At 37.2% G+C, this 14,721-nt stretch overlaps 2 non-coding genes across 2 annotated transcripts; both read left to right on the top strand.

Moving 5' to 3' along the window:
- The first annotated feature begins 7,942 nt into the window (after positions 1 to 7,942).
- On the top strand, positions 7,943 to 8,049 carry LOC119370120 (small nucleolar RNA R71). The gene has a single exon (XR_005177689.1). It is a non-coding gene; the product is annotated as a small nucleolar RNA R71 (small nucleolar RNA).
- A 2,767-nt stretch (positions 8,050 to 10,816) lies between these two features.
- Positions 10,817 to 10,923, top strand: LOC119370119 (small nucleolar RNA R71). Its single transcript, XR_005177688.1, has one exon. It is a non-coding gene; the product is annotated as a small nucleolar RNA R71 (small nucleolar RNA).
- The last annotated feature ends 3,798 nt before the right edge of the window (positions 10,924 to 14,721 follow it).

The raw sequence follows: 14,721 nt of genomic DNA, 5'->3' as shown, positions 1-14,721 counted from the left end.
AAGATAAAGATGAAAATGGGAAAGTGAAATGGTTATTACGGGCAGGCCATCAAAATATCAAGACAAATGATGTGAAACTTACTAAATGGTACCTCAATTGACAAAAGGCTATAACTTAATACCCAAGCTTGATCTTTTAATGCAAATAAATCCTCACCCATATGCTTTGATCTTTTTCTCTCAATCAAGTAAGTCCACTTATAACCCCATTCTACCCCAACCGGGTTTGGTCTGGCCCGACTCAACTTGACGCTATGAAAAGACTCGACTCAGTGCTAAGACTCGACTCGGTAGGATGTCACATTGAGCACCATAACATAAATCTACTTTAACAACATCTCCCTCTCCCTTTCCTCTTCCTCTTCTTCAAAATCGGCTAGTACCTTCCCTGGAGTCTTTCTAGACTCAACCATATATAAGTTCTTAGGAGGCAGCACGTTTCTAAAATTAGAGAGTGGATTAGTCCTCATGCTAGCCTTGATTTCTCAAGATCAGTAACTTTGCCATTATTCTATTGGATCTCGGATCTCATGCCTTAATCGCAAGCAATTATCAGTTGCATGGCCCTTACTATGATGGAAGTGACAATAAGCATTCTGATCGAAATTCCTTGGCGAAATTGCAGGAGGTGGTCTTGGTGCAAGCGGTCGTAGCAGACCTACTCCTTTTACTTTCTCAAACACTTTAGAGAGAGAAGTGCCAAAGTTAGAGAATCTCCTTTGTAGCACATTGGTAGCTTTTAAATCTAGAGCAACTGTTGTCATGTTCTTATTGGTGCTTGGAGTCTTGGTTGATTAATTGGACCCTTGGAACCCAGACCTACTAAAGTTTCCAACATGGTTCCCATACTTCTTATCCTCTCTGATCTTGCCTTAAATGACTATCCCCATTTCATAAAGTTGAGAAAACTCGATTAGTGGCATGTAGTACAGCTTCTCATGGAAGGTGGGCAGAGTCCCCTTAATGAATATCTTGATCGGCTCCTTAGTATCTAGATGGTTCCTCATTTGCGTGACCTTGGCTCTGCATCTAGCTATATAATCTGTGAAGTTCTCATCTTGTTTTTGCACAGTCGATTCCAAATATCTAAAATTAACATTTATTTGGAGATTGTAAGCGTATACCTTGAGGAAAACCGTGGTAATCTCATTCCAATCTCTTCTCACTCTCTTCTCGAGATTATAATACCAAGTTTGGGCAAACCCAATTAAGGACATCGAGAACATTTTCAAAATTTCCCTCGATGGTACACCCGCCAACTCCATGAAAGACTTGTACTGCATGAGGTGCACCTTCGGGTCACCATTACCATCATACTTCGCCACCTTTGGCATCTTGTAAGTCACAAGGGTAGCTTGTCCCTATTCTAACTCCTTATCATCATCATCTATGTCCATGTATTGGTCCGTCCCCTTGGACTTCAAGAACAAGTGTAACTTTTTAAGCTTCTTGTCTATCTTTTCAAACTTTTCTGAGATGATCGGCCTCGACTCAGCCTTCTTAGCAGACATCTTCTTAAAAAACTCATCGTCTTGCCAAGTGTAATCGATGTCTTCTCTCTTGTTAAAGGAACACTGGTTTCAGTCATTTTATCAATAGAAGCAGAGGCTAGAACTGACAAATTTGTTTGAACTAAAGAATTTTCAATCTCAAAGTGGGAGCCCAACGGACAGGAGGGAACTGAACTAGGTAAATCAGAGGGAGTTAAAGGTTCTTTAACTCTAGTCAACCAACTATCTGTCCTTAACCAACTGACTGCTTTCGGTGCTTTTTCTTTATACGGTGCTATCTTGACTGCACAAAATGAACGTTAGAAAACACGACATGATGCATGTATGCATGAATGCATGCTTATAAAATGGCATACAACAATGCAATCATGCAATCACAACATCGTGAAATGCAACCAATGCTATATTCCATCGTGGCTTTATCATGATGGCTCAAATCCAAGATTGAAGAAAGGCTCTTGAGAACTGTTAGGAGCAAAACATACCCTATTTTGTAGCCAAATACTTATGATGACCTTATTGCTTATTCTTTTTCTTATTTTTCGTATCCCTTACTTTTTGCCTCAAGCATAATATTACTTGAGCAGGTCCTTTATTTATTTACATTTGAGATTTTTTTCTTTTTATTTTCTTTTGCTTTGTCATTCAAAATATTTACAAAAGTGAACTATTCACATCAAAATGGAACTATTTACATTCATTGTTCCTTTTGAGGCCATAACTAAATTTTTAAAATTTTTGAAACTTCAAAGCCTAAGAGGTTTGATATGGTACACATTCTCTAGACTGAAATGATTAATTTTCATAAGGCGGTTGGCGATATTGCGCATGAGAGTAAATCGCACCTCCGTACCTTAGAAGAGAGTCATGGCGGTATGGGTGGTGGATATTGGTGGCGGATCCAAACGGTCGAGTAGAGTGAAAGGATCATAACCCCCAATACCACCTTTAGGGTTTAGGGTATAAAGGAGATTAAGAAGAGAATAAATGCATGAATGACATTTCTAAGTACAAAAACCCCCATGGAGTCGCCAAGCTGAGGATGTGTGGTTTTCCCAAGAATGATTTGGAAGAATCAAATCGAACGGGCTTGATTTTTTTTATTAAACCCCTTTAATCCTTGAAAAATGGTTCCCATACTTTGGTAAGGGTTTTATTTATTTTGGAGTTGCCACCTCTTATTAGGAAAAATACTCGAATTAATCAATTCTTTGGAGTCGATTAACCCAGTTTCAAACCAGAGATGGGGTCGGGAGTTAGGTACAAAATAGGAAGGTGTTAGACAGCCATTTCGCCTAGTTAGACCGGTCTCCATGTTGTCCAAACATTCTCAATTGTCTAATAATGCACTTAACTTAAAAGTTAAGGTGTAAAATGGTTTAATGCAGTTTTTGGAAAACCGTATCATTCATATAAGCTATTGCAAGCATAGAACATAAAATAGGCATCCACAAAGAGTGGGGGGGGGAGGAGAAAAGATTACAATCCATCTCATGAAATACAATCTACCCTTAAACCCTCCAAATTTCTCAAACCTAATTAACTATTACAACAAGTAATCAATAGGAATCCCATTAAGAACCCTTTACATTTTGTAATAAGAATTACACACAACCCCAAACAAAAGGAAATAACAAGCATAAATAATAACAATCATTCACAAAAGCAGAAATCACATAATAACTGAATAACTATGATAATGATGAATGTTTAATAATGCAAGATTGATGAATAATAGAGTTGGTACAATAATGAGCATAAAGAATTAAACTAAAGGGCAAAATATTAAAAGACAGAAATAATTAAAGAGCAGTGATAGTAAAGTCCTTGCAAAGTAAATGACAATAATTAAATAATAGGAATTTAAAAGGCTTTAATAAGATTTAAGCTCATGGTCTAGATGTTCGTCTATAAGGATGAACAAATCCATCATTCATGGCTCTCAATCTTATGTTTTTTGTTTATTTGATCCATATATGACCTAATATGCATCACGAACCATTTAAGGTCAAAGCTTGGCCACTAGACCTCTAAATCGAGACATTTATTGGCCATACGTAGGGCGCATGCCACTCTTGTCAGCCTTGCGCCATAGAGGTGCAGAACCCCCCTATTTGGTTTATCTAAGTTTCCCTCACAATCAGACCTAAGGAAGGTGTTTTAAACACCAAAAAAGATGGAGAGATGGATTAAAGGTTCTCAGAAACTACCTTTGATGGTTTTCCTTAAAGATTGATTAAAACAATGGATGAAGAACCCAACTCCTTTGTCCTCAATCCAATGACCCGAGTTTCAAGATTAAAGTCAGTGTTTCTAGGATTTCAAATTCATTATAGGGGAGTTTTTTGATCGATTAAATGATAGATCTCAACTTGAATCCAAGGTAAACAAAAGTTGCCTTAGGATTTTAAGGTTGAGTATAAAATGCAAAAGTCTCCCATAGTTTTCCCCAAAAATTCCCCCTATGGCATTACCCCCCAATGCCTATTTATAGGCAAATGAGGGTGGGTAGCCCCATTTTAGGGCTGACGTGGCAAAAATGTAAAATGAGGCTGTGCACAATGAAGTGCGTTGGGCGGGCCCAGCACACTTCTCAGGCTCGATTTTGTCGTGGAACACTCGATAACCTGAAAAAGTAAAAATGGCTAAACACGTAGATAATCTCAGCCATGGACCATTGGTTCAAAAATCAGGGTGATTGGAAATCCCGATCCAATTTTGTGTGAAAAACGGTGTATCATCATTGGACCTTTTTTAGGGGCAAAATTTAAGTGTCTATATGTACGACTTTCCCAGACACCTTTGCTGGTGCTCAATCGAGGTATTCCGAAGCTCTTTCTTTGTTTTTCTTGTATTATTAAGGCTAGAAACATGCAAACACTAGGTTATAAATCAGAAATTAGTTTGAAATTCACTTGATTGGTTGTATTGGGTCTGCAGTGGGCCGCTGTGGCATGCACCATAGTGGCTGTTGTAACATCCCTTCCCGGTCCACCCGTTAATCCGAATGAACCGAATCGAGACGCTATAAACTGGTTGAACCTATGTCCTGTCATGCTGATATCATCCTGTATGCTGAATATAATATCATGTTGTTGCTTTCTACATTAATAATATATAGATATGTACTTAATGTTTACAAGACATTACACTAGTTTCTAAAATGAAATGGGCCCAACTATGTGCCCTGTACATGCCATGATAAGTATATACAGAACCAAAACATCAAAATGAGTAGCTACCCTGAAGACTGGGTCTTCCAAAGATGAACTGTAGCAGTTGTAAGCTGACTCTCTATGGTCCAGTCCCGAAACCTACGAGTTAAACAAGTAACTCGCTGAGCAAATAAAGCTCAGTGGATATATCAACTTATAAAGAAACAAGTAAGCACATATATATGTAGAAATAAACATGTAAACACATATGGATAACTAAACATGTAAGCACACATATCATGATACTTTCATTATACTTTGATTATCGTTCTTACTGTTTATTATGCTATATGACTTATGCAATGTTTAGTAAAGATATCTGTATGGCTCCATAAGGTTATAGTGAAACCAAAGTGATAAGAAGAACTGTATGAAACTGTATGAATACTATATGACTTGGTTGCTATGGCCCATATATAATCATATCCACTCAACGGCCTGTAGCCGGAGTACCAAACTGTATGGGGTGTAGATCTGCTATCCTATGTCGCGACATAGCCTTATCTACGTGGTTTCTACCTAACCTCAATGGAGCATAATATCGGTATGTTAATAGTATAAAATAAAAGCATATTAATGTCTTCATAACTTCATAAACCATATTGTTTACTTGGTTTCACACCATTTGCATGCTTGCATGTTGTTTTGATACATGTTTTCATGTTGTCTTTTTGTTTGAAAATGATTGGAGGCATACAAGTTGAGCAAAGGAATACAATTGCATAGAAAAAGAGGTTCAAACGAGCATCAAAACACAAGTCGCGAGCGCGCAATGAAAAGTCGCGAGCGTGAGAAGCACACATGAGGGTTAGTGAGTTTACAAGCAAGATTCGCGAGCGCGCCATGAAATTCGCGAGTGTGAGAAGCACCCTTGCGAGTCAGAGAGGTTACAGGCACAATTCGCGCCATGATAAGAAGCACTGTATGCAACTGTATGAAGATTGTATGACTTGGTTGTTATGGCCCATATATAATCATATCCACTCAACGGCCTGTAGCTGGAGTACCAAACTATATGGGGTGCAGATCTGCTATCTTATGTCGCAACATAGCCTTATCTACGTGGTTTCTACCTAACCTCAATGGAGCATAATATCGGTATGTCAATAGTATAAAACAAAAGCATATTAACGTCTTCATAACTTCATAAACCATATTGGTGACTTGGTTTCACATCATTTGCATGCTTGCATGTTGTTTTGATAATGTAATGCATGACTCGATTTGGACTTATCCCCTTAAGGTCAGAAATTTGCCATCCTATACTCTTAATCCTATTTCTAACAATTTTTAACAAGTCCTTTTCTTGATCTATTGTTAATTTGTTAGAAATAATTATAGGAAGTGTGTGATCTTTATTTAAGAAAGCATATCGTAGATGATTAGGTAACTCTTTAAGGTCTACTATTGGAGGACTTTCAATTGATGGAGGCAAAGGCTCATGTTCTTTAATTAACATTTCAGGTCTTAAATTTATAAAATCCTCTCCTTCATTATTTACACTATCCTCTTCATATTTATCATCATTTTCCAAGGCAAATATTTCCTATACACATGCATCAACTATGTCAATTCTCATGCAATTACCTTCATCCATAAGATATTTCATGGCTTTGTCTATATGAAATTCAATGATATCATCACTTATCCTAAGGACTAACTTTCCTTCTGAAACATCAATTAATGCCCTCTCTGTGTTCATAAATGGTCTTCCTAAGATAAGAGGACAATTTTTATCATAGACATAGTCAAGTATGACAAAATCAGTAGGAAAAATAAACTTGTCAACTTTAACAAGTACATCCTCAATAATGCCATAGGGTGTTTTAATAGATTGGTCAGCAAGTTGTAAAACCATATTAGTTCGCTTAACTTCATCGTCTAAACCTAATTCCTTAAAAAGAGACAATGGCATTAAGTTAATACATCCTCCTAAATCACAAAGACATTTAAGGAAATCTACTTTACCTAACTTGCATGGTATAGTAAAGCTTCCTGGATCCTTGAGTTTAGTAGGTAACTTACTTGAGATTATGCAACTACAATCCTCAGTTAGGGTAACTGTTGATACATCTTCTCAACTACATTTCTTTGAGATCAAATTTTTAAGAAACTTCCCGTAGTTTGGAATTTGTGTAATAGCCTCCATGAGTGACATGTTAATATGCAAATTTTTCAATTTATCAATAAAATTTAAGAACTGCTTATCTTGCTCTTGCTTCTTTAGCCTTTGTGGAAAAGGTGGCCTAGATTGATAAGCTTTAACATTATCCTTTTTGTCCTTTCCTTTTTTCTTGTTCTTTTGATCCTGCAACATTCACTTCAATGCTCGGTTCACAAACTGGCTTCACAGTTTCATTATTCAAAAGATTAGCATCAATACCCGAAGGAACTATTTTATCTACTATTTTTCCACTTCGTAAAGCAATGGCACTTACATTTCCTCTAGGGTTCTTTTCTGTATTACTTGGAAGATTTCCTACTTCTCGTGAGGAAATAGCATTGCAAGCTGCCCTACTTATACCTCCAAGTTATGTATGGATGATGAATGGTTTTTGAATAGCTTGTCAAACTTTGATTCTAACCATTTAAAACTATCATCTTGACTGCTCATTTTCTGGTTAATTATAGCCAAGAATTTATCAATTTTACTAGTCAACTATCCTAGTCTATCTTGAGATTGACTAACTTGATTTCCCCTATCTTGTTTATCATGGTTTCTCCAAAAAGAATTAGGATAATTACGATTTTCAACATTATAATTATTCGAGTATGGACCGCGAATCTGTCCTTGAACATAATTCACTTGTTCCTCCATAACCGGATGCTTATAATTACATTCATTCGACATATGCCCATTCTGACCACAATTTTCACAAATAAGAGATGTTGATTTACTCACATTCAAGTTATCAATTTTATATGACAAAGTAGAAATCTGTGCTTGCATCATAGTTAAAGGATCTAATTCATGAACTTTTCTTAACCGAATTCTTTGAAGAAGAAGTAGAAGATGACTCATTATTAACAGTGGAATGACTTACTTGAGCCCTTTCGGTTGGCCATATGCTATTGTTGTTAGCCATTTCCTCCCGTAACTCAATTGCATCATTGGTAGTTTTCTTCATTAATGATCCTCCTGCCATAGCATCTATAGTTCCTCTTGTAGAAGGAGTAACCCCATTGTAGAAGGTTTGAATCAATATATTTTGGGGAAGGCCATGGTGTGGGCAAACTCGTTGGAGTTCTTTATAGCGATCCCAAGCCTCATATAGGGATTCATTTTCATGTTGGGTGAATGGGGTTATTTCTTTGATAAGCCTAGCGGTTTTTGCTAGTGGGAAGTATTTACACAGGAATGCTTGGGCTAGTTGTTCCCAAGTAGTGATAGAATTTGGCGGCAATGAATTTAACTAAGCCTTTGCCTTATCCTTCAAAGTGAAAGGAAATAGACTTAGCTTAATAGCGTCTGCTAGTACTGAATTCATTTTAAATGTATCACATATCTCAAGAAAACTGGCAATGTGAGAGTTAGGATCTTCATTCGATAATCCATAAAATTGAACACTGTTTTGGATCATTTGTAATAAAGCAGGTTTAATCTCAAACTGATTAGCATTTACCGGTGGACGTACTACTCCTTTCTGTGAACCATTTAAACTTAGAGTAACGTAATCCATCAACCTTTGTGGTGAATTTCCCTCAGCCATAACTCTTGAATTTCTTCTCTTCTTTTTCTTTTTCTGTTGTGAAAGAAATTGTTCAATCTCAGGCTGATAATCCTCTAATTCACTATTCGAAGATCTAGTACTTGGCATATGAGGTAGGTAAGTTATGTGCTCCTACAAAATTTTGAATCAAAAGTAAGTATGTATCTTAAATAAAATAAGCTGTAAATCACATATAAGAATATTTTGTTAAATGACAGAACACCATTCCCCGGCAAAGGCGCCAAAAACTTATTGCGTCTCTTTTGAGTTCCCGCAAGTATACGGATCGCAACGTAGTAATAAAAAGATCGATCCCACAAGGAATGGGTTAAGTCAACTTTTACTACTTTATTCTTAATTTTATGATTACAGAAATTAAAATGTGAAATGATTTAACTATATTTAAACCTAATTATTATTTAATTCTATAGATAAGTGTGTAGTAGTATACTTAGAAAAATTGATCTTGCACAGGATTTTCTTCTTCTATATCAAAGCATGTAACATACAATAAATAATTCTTTAATCAAATATGGTAAGATATAATTCAACCTCTCGGTATAGAATTATTCTATCTATTATATGTATCTCTACTTATAATAAATACCTTATTTTGTTAAATATTAAACCTAGTACTTGTTCTTTGATTATTTCAATAAGACAGATTTAACTTTGACAAAATAAGTGAAATATGCATATGTAAATTCAATTAAGTGAATTAAATCTCTTTGATCTTCACTAAACTATTTCTTTCTGAGAATGTAATTTAGTAATCTTGATTAAACAAAGATCAAAAGATAACTTAAAGAACTTTTATTGAATGATACCAATTGAAATTGTCACTTTATATAGAAGATTAATGAAGAACAACATACAACAAGTCTATAAAAACAAGAGAAAGAAGTAATCAAACTCAAGCCTCCAGAGGGCGTCACACCTCGAGGAACTTCTTGATGCTCTTGGCACAATCAATAATAAGTGACTCTCGTAAACTTACTTCTAAGTACTACTATCACACTTCTCTATTTTTACACTTAATATCTGAAATACAATCTAAGTCTGAATCTTTTTCTGAATCTCAATCTGAATGTTTTCTTCCTTCACTTGGATTGCTTTTTATAGAAGAGGAGAATGATGTTGGTTATGATGGTGATTGGTTGGCCAAGAGATGCTTGAGGTGACTTCTCTTGGGAAGAGTCCCGACCCATGCATGGGAAGACATGTTTTTCTGATGAAAGGACAGCAATTACGTCTCCTGGAAACACGACTCGCGCTCGCGAGGTTCAAGGTCGCGCTCGCGACTTATGCTTTAAAACTCTCTGCCTTTCTGGAGTGCTTCTCACTCTCGCGCTTGTTAATGTCGCGCTCGCGATCTTTGTTTGTAAACTCTCTGAGTTGCTGGAGTGCTTCTCGTGCTCGCGCTTGATATGATCACGCTCGTGACGTGCGTTTTGGTGCCTGCTGAGGCCTCTAGTATGTAGGTTGTGCTCGCGACTTCCAAGTAGCGCTCGCGACTGTATTATGCCTTCTTTTCCAACGCGACTGCATTTGCGTCGCGAGGTTTGCTAGGCGAATTCTTCCATACTTAATCAACTTTTTGGTCCTCTTTTTCTATAAAAGCAAGCATTTTCATCCCTTTGCTCAAATTGTATTCCTACAATCACTTTACAAAAAAAAACAACAAGGGCAAACGTAAAATGTATAAAAACAACATGCAATCATGCAAATTATATGAAAATAACATAACAAAATTTGCCCGCTTTGCGAGGCTATCACTCATTTTCTGGTTGATTCCATCCAAGAATTTATCAATTTTACTGGTCAATTGTCCTATTCTATCTTGAGATTGACTAACTTGATTTCCCCTATCTTGATTATCATGGTTTCTCCAAAAAGAATTAGGATAATTACGATGTTCAGCATTGTAATTATTCAAGTATGGACTGCAAACTTGTCATTGAACATAGTTCACTTATTCCTCCATAATCGGATGCTTATAATTACATTCATTCGATATATGCTCATTTTGACCATAATTTTCACAAATAAGAGATGTTGACTTACTCACATTCAAATTATCAATTTTATATGATAAAGCAGAAATCTGTGTTTGCATCATAGTTAAGGGATCTAACTCATGAACCTTCTTAACTGATCCTTTGAAGAAGAAGTAGAAAATGAATCATGATTAACAGTGGAATGACTTACCTGAACCCTTTCGGTTGGCCATATGCTATTATTGTTAGCCATTTCTTCCAATAATTCGATTGCATCATCAGTAGTCTTCTTCATTAATGATCCTCCTGCCATAGCTTCTATAGTTCCTCTTGTAGAAGGAGTAACTCCATTGTAGAAGGTTTAAATCAATATATTTTGGGAAAGGCCATGGTGCAGGCAAACTCATTGAAGTTCTTTATAGCGATCCCATGCCTCATATAGGGATTCATTTTCATGTTGGGAGAATGAGGTTATTTCTTTGATAAGCCTAGCGGTTTTTGCTAGTAGGAAGTATTTAGACAAGAAAGCTTGGGCTAGTCGTTCCCAAGTAGTCATAGAATTTGGTGGCAATGAATTCAACCAAGCTTTCGCTTTATCTTTCAAAGTGAAAGGAAATAGACGTAGCATAATAGCTGTTTTCGTACCGCCCCCGAGCGATCCGAAGAACGTGTTCCAACTTTTTGTTTGGAAACGGAAAAGTGATTTTTATTTGAATAGTGGTGACAAAACACTTTTTGGACACGATGTCGATAAATCGGTCTTACAAAACATTTGAGTCGCCACCCATTATTTCGGCAATTGGACCGTTTCCAATTTTACTTTATAAAAATGACTCCATTTAAACCCAATTTTATTTAAGGCCAAAATTATTTAAAAGACTGGTCAGGCACACCAAGGCGATTCTGGGTAAGGGAATTGGGTACGTCGTCCCGTTGGAAGCCGATGCCGGGAAAAACCGGCCTCTTTTAACCTATGATTTCTAATTTATTTTAGTTAGAAAAGATAAATTATTTATTTACTTAGACCCAACCCGAATGAATCGAACCGAGTTCTTATGTGGAAAATCAATTAATCGTCCCATTCAAATTCAATTAGATTCAAACATTGCATCCATAATCATTCAAATCATCCACACAAAAGTAATTAAAACCAATAAATAAAAGACTCGCTCTTGCCTTATGGTTAAAGGCGGGCCACAAACCAAACCCTAAAAGTACATTCTACCCGATTAAAAATTTTAATCCGACAGCCAAAAACCCAAAATCAGGCATAATTACACTGTAAACTTAATTAAATTGCAATCTGCCCACAATTGGTTGTCTTCGGATTTATTAAAAGAATTAAATTTTATTTCTTTTGCACAAATTATTTTTTTTTTTCAAAAGGACAAAAATCATTTCTGGAACCCTAGAACAGTCGCGTCACGTAGCTGTTCTTGGAAGAACAGTTGCGTGACGGATCTAATAGTCACGAGACCTAATTGTTCTTCAGACTCCAAATCCATCAAACGTATATTTTAAATCCATAATTAAAATAGAATATTAAAAATAAAAATAAAATTGTGAATATGAACAGTTCCGTCATGCAACTTCCAGATCCGTTACGGATCCGACAGCTGCGTGACACAACTGATCTGGGTGAAGAAAGGATATTTTGGACATGAACAGTTCCGTCACGCAACTGCTAGGTCCGTGACGCAGCCTTAAAGAATGAAGGTTAATGGGTTCCAGAAGCTCTGTCCACCAAGATTTAACGCTCACTCTTTTCTCTCTTTCTTTTTCTTCTTTTTATGATTTTCTTTTTAACCTAATGGATGTCTAATGGCTGTTTTTCTTCAAGGGAACTCAGAAGAGTCTCTGGAGAAAATCTTAGCCGCAAGTGTATGTTTTTATGCCCTAAAAATCTTGTCCCGAATAAGAGATAAAACGATGTATTTATAGAGGTAGGGCAACAGGGGATAGCTGCGTCACGCACCTTACGGCTGCGTCACGCACCTTACGGCTGCGTCACGCACCTTACGCAGCTCACTTTCTAGACCGTTGCCACGTACTCAAACAGAATGAAAAACAGTTATGTCCGCATTCACGGTGACGTCATCTAGATTAGAGTTGCGTGACGCAACCAATAGTGCCGTCACGCACCTAATAGCTGCGTGATGCAACTCTTATGTGAATTAGACACCTTTAAATTAGTCTAATTTAAATCCTTGGATTAAAAGACTTCTGGATAGCCGTGTCCCTTCATTCTACGTCCTCATATCATCATTGGGTTAGGTGGGGACATAAAGACACGCGTTGTGAACCCCTCCCCAAATATCACGCATACGAATGCATAGGCATATAAATGCATATGACTAAGGGCAGAAATGCACGTGAATGTATGAGTCGCCACCTTGTTTAATTATTTTAGGGTAAAATAGGAAAAAACCCTAAGTGACTCCAATTTTAATTAACCTAATTATTAGATTAATTATCCCAATGTTTAAGGCACAATCTTCGAACCCGAGGTGGATCCCGAGACCATGTCATGTTGATGAACTAACCAAAGAATGCATGCTTTGCAAGGCAATTGATGTAATTGGACCAATAAAAGTGTTTATGTGATTTCGACTTGCCGCTCGGGGTTAAATCCCAAACGTGCCTACGTACTTCTGTTTGAATGGAAGATCAAAGTCAACGTAGTTCGATAGGCCTTTTTAAAAGGGCTTTGAATGGGTATGCTTAATGCATGAGTGTGTGTATGCTTTGTGCATTTTGTTTAGGCATTTTTGCCAAAGAATTGATTGATTTGATTAGGCATTTGTTGCCAAAATTGTTGATTTAAGGCTTTTAGCCAAAAGGATTGATTTAGGCAATTAGTTTGCCAAAAAGTCAATGTGATTTAGGCGATTGTCGTCAAAATTTGATTATTTGAAGGCTTTTAGCCAAAATGAGTTGATTTAGGCAATTTGTTTGCCAGAAGGTGTTGATTGGGCGATTGTCGCCAAAATGGTTGATTTTAAGGCTTTTAGCCAAAAGATTGATTAATTCAAGGCGTTTTGCCAAAAAATGATTTAAGCGATTTGTCGCTGAAAACTGATTAATCTACTTCTAGGCAATTCGTTTGCCAAAAGTGATCAATTGAATTGCAATATAGGCAATTTATTGCCAAGAAAACGTGTTTTAATTAAGGCCTGTTAGCCACAAGTATTGATTAATTAGACTTAAACCGGATTGTTCGAAATAAAGGCGATTATACCATAGTCATTAATTGACTAGGCTTTAGCCAATATTGTCGAATTTAGACTTTAATACCACGATTATTAATTAACCGGGCATTTTAGCCTAAACTTATTTAATTGAGGCAGTTTATTTGCCTAATGATGACGTGAATGCATTTATGCAGTTGTAGAATTAGGAGTAGAAGAGAAACATGCATGAAGTGCTAAAATTAAATAGGCAGAGTTTCATTTATGTACCTGATTTAATCGACGGCCGCTTCTTAGCTTCAGCTTGAAAACTCCAAATTAAGCTCCTCGTTTGGGGAATATTAATTTAGGATTTATTTAATTTAAGTGACCAAGTATCACAACAACAAAATAATAAAAGCCTATGCTAAATGCAGAAAAGCAGTAAAGAATCGCAAGGAGCGTAGGGGAGAAGGAGCGTACGTCAACACAGACTGAGTGAGTAAAAATGGAGTGTCGGGACTGTATTTATAGGCAAAAATCGGTCTGGAGGGCGGCCGCTGCCGCCGTGGCTGACAGGTGCGCTAGTCTTCGTTCCGAAGGCTTTTCCGGGAGTTCCGGACCTCCAAAAAATATTCTGGGACCAGTTCTGCGATCCTCGTAATTTTTTGGACGTTTCAAGTATCATATTGGCATACTTCCGGTAAATGTCCAAAATGGCCTCCGGTCCGACCGGACTGTTTGCAGTCCGGGAAAACAGGCTTTTCGAGCCTCAAAATTTGAGTATTCACAGTTGCCCCCACCGGCAACCATAAAAATGATTTATGGGCGTCGGTGGTTGTCTGAAAAACAAATTTTGAGGGCGAAAATTGGACGCGTCGAAAAGACCCGCCTTTTGGCCTTCATGGCCAAATTGGACATTTTTGGGCCTTTGGGGCCGAAATGTGAATTTTTGGGCCTTTGGGGCCAAATTGGGAATTTTTGGGCCTTAGGGGCCAAAATGCGAACTTCTGGGCCTTAGGGGCCAAAATGTGAATTTTTGGGTCTTAATGGCCAAATTGGGAATTTTTGGGCCTTCGGGGCCAAATTGGGAATTTCTGGGCCTTCGGGGCCAAAATGTG

Source organism: Jatropha curcas, chromosome 6 (genome assembly GCF_041381405.1).
Source record: "Jatropha curcas cultivar XTBG-Jc1 chromosome 6, XTBG_Jcur_1.0, whole genome shotgun sequence".
Classification (NCBI taxonomy): Eukaryota; Viridiplantae; Streptophyta; class Magnoliopsida; order Malpighiales; family Euphorbiaceae; genus Jatropha; species Jatropha curcas.
Note: the sequence above shows the minus strand (reverse complement) of the source record. Positions and strands in the feature narration are given on the sequence as shown.